Raw genomic sequence first — 2,798 nt, forward strand, 5'->3', positions numbered from 1 at the left:
GAACACCATGGGTCACACAGGGACACTAGACACCGAGGATGAAGTGGGACCTTTTAACCCATCTTTCTCCAAGTCCTCAAAGTGAAGCCATTGCCCACGAATTGCAGGGGCGCTCCTTGCTCTCCAGTCAGCACCTGCCCCCTCGGAACAAAAGAAAGATTATGCTCCAGCCGAGGCTGCAACACAGAGGACGAGAGGACAGCTAATGGACCAGGGCATCATGCCACCTCCGAAGAGCCCAGCGGCACTCCAGGAGCAATTAAAAGACTTGGAAGGGGCCAGAACCATAAACTCTTTGAAGCACAAGATCTGGAGTGGACCCGATGGTTCTGAACTTGTCAGGATGCCCATTTTAGAAAGAACGTTTGCAGAGCCATCCTTGCAGGCTTCTCAGATGAAGTTGAAAAGAGCTCGACTAGCTGATGATCTGAATGAAAAGATTGCTCAAAGACCTGGTCCTATGGAGCTGGTAGAGAAAAACAACCTTCCTGTAGACTCCAGTGTTAAGGAGGTAATTATAGGCATTGGGAAGGACGACTGTCCTCAAACTCACGGCAATTTATCATTTGACAAAGACAGCAGTGATGCTTTGTCTCCAGACCGGCCAGCCAGCTAGGAGTCGCAAGGGTCAGCCACATCCCCAAGTGAGCCAAAAGTTAGTGAATCGCCATCTCCTGTGACTACAAAGACTCCAGCTCAAGTATTACCTTTCTTGTTTTGACCCCTAAACAGAGGAAGTGCTTTGTTTTTTATATATTAAGGTAATACATTATCACCAGAAGAAAAGTCTGAAAGTGCAGAAAAATATAGATTTTCACATGTAATCCAACCACTGTTAACATTTTCAATAGATTCTTACATTTTATTTCTGTTCTATATACACATTTTTAACAAACAGTTTTGCAACTTGCTTTAAAATTTTTTCATATAACTTTTTTTGAGATATAACGCACATATCCTAAAATCCACCCTTTTTTCTTTTTAACTATGTTAACCAGTTTAAGCATGCAGTTCAGTAGTGTTACATATATTCACACTACTGTGCAACAGATCTCCAGAACTTTTTGTCTTGCTAAACTGAAACTAAACCCATTAAACTGCATCTCCCCAGGGCTTCCCTGGTGGCACAGTGGTTAAGAATCAGCCTGCCAATGCAGGGGACACGGGTTCGAGCCCTGATCCAGGAAGATCCCACATGCCGCAGAGCAACTAAGCCTGTGGGCCACAACTACTGAGCCTGCGCTCTAGAGCCTGAGAGCCACAACTACTGAACCCGCGTGCCACAACTACTGAAGCCCGTGTGCCTAGAGCCCATGCTCCGCAACAAGAGAAGTCACCACAATGAAAAGCCCATGCACCACAACAAAGAGTAATCCCCGCTCACTGCAACTAGAGAAAAGCCTGCATGCAGCAACGAAGACCCAATGCAGCCAAAAATAAGTAAGGAAATAAATAAATAAATAAAGTTCATCTCCCCATTCCCCTAGGCCTGGCAACCACCATTCTGTTTCTGTCTCTATGAATTTCACCACTTTAGATATCTCATATAAATGGAACCATACAGTGTCTTTTGTGACTGGCTTATATCACTTAACATAATGTCCTCAAGTTTCATCCATGTTGTAACATGTGACAGGATCTCTAAGTTTTAGGACTGAATAATATTCCATTTTATGTATATACCACATTTTGTTTATCCATTCATCAGTGGACATTGGGTTGCTTCCATCTCTTGGCTATTGTGAACAGTGATGCTATGTACATGTGTGTGGAAATATCTCTTCGAGACCCTCTTTTAGTTCTTTTGGGCATATACCCAGAAGTGGGATTGCAGGATCATATGGTAGTTCTATTTTTAATTTTTAAGGAACCTCCATACTGTTCTCCATAGTGGTTGTACCATTTCACACTCCCACCAACAGTGCTGAAGGGTTCCAATTTCTCCACATCCTTGCCAACACTTGTTAATTTCTATTCTTTTGATAGTGGCTATTCCAATGGTGTGAAGTGATATCTCACTGTATTTTGTTTGTTTGTTTGTTTTATTGAAGTATAGTTAATTTACAATGTTGTTAGTTTCAAGTGTACAGCAAAGTGATTCAGTGATTCAAAGAATATATAGATTCTTTTTCAGATTCTTTTCCATTATAGGTTATTACAATATGTATTGAGTATAGTTACTGTGGTTTTGATTTGCATTTCTCTAATTATTAGTGATGTTGAGCATTTTTCTTATGCTTGTTGGCCATTTGAATCATCTTTGGAGAAATGTCTATTCAATTCCTTTGCCCCTTTTAAAATCAGGTTATTTGTTTTTCTATTGTTGAGTTGTAGGGGTTTTTTATATGTTCTAGATATTAACCCCTTATCAGATATAGGATTTTCAAATACTTTCTCCCATTCCATGTGTCACCTTTTCACTCTGCTGATAGTATCCTTTGATGAGCAGAAGTTTTTAAGTTTGATATAGTTCCGCTTGTGTATTTTTGGTTTTACTGCCTGTGCTTTTGATGTCATACTAATAAATCATTGCCAAATCCAATGTCATGAAGCTTTTCCCCTGTTTTCTTCTAGGATTTTCATGGCTTGGGGTCTTACATTTGGGTCTTTAATCTGTTTTAATTTCTGTATATGGTATAAGATAAGGAACCAACTTCATTCTTTTGCATGTGGATATCCAGTTTTTCCAACACCATTTGTTGAAAAGACTGTCCTTTCCCCACTGAATGGTCTTGGAACGCTTGGACAGATCATTTGATCATATATATAAGAATTTATTTATGGGCTTTCTATTCTAT

The 2,798-nt window shown here is 40.1% G+C and overlaps 1 pseudogene across 1 annotated transcript; it reads left to right on the forward strand.

The window, feature by feature from the left end:
* Positions 1–220: 220 nt before the first annotated feature.
* On the forward strand, positions 221–721 carry LOC307187065 (myocardin-related transcription factor B-like; annotated as a pseudogene). Its single transcript has one exon. The product of its transcript is annotated as a myocardin-related transcription factor B-like (transcript).
* Positions 722–2,798: the final 2,077 nt, after the last annotated feature.

This window comes from Stenella coeruleoalba (assembly GCF_951394435.1).
Source record: "Stenella coeruleoalba genome assembly, chromosome: 5".
NCBI lineage: Eukaryota > Metazoa > Chordata > Mammalia > Artiodactyla > Delphinidae > Stenella > Stenella coeruleoalba.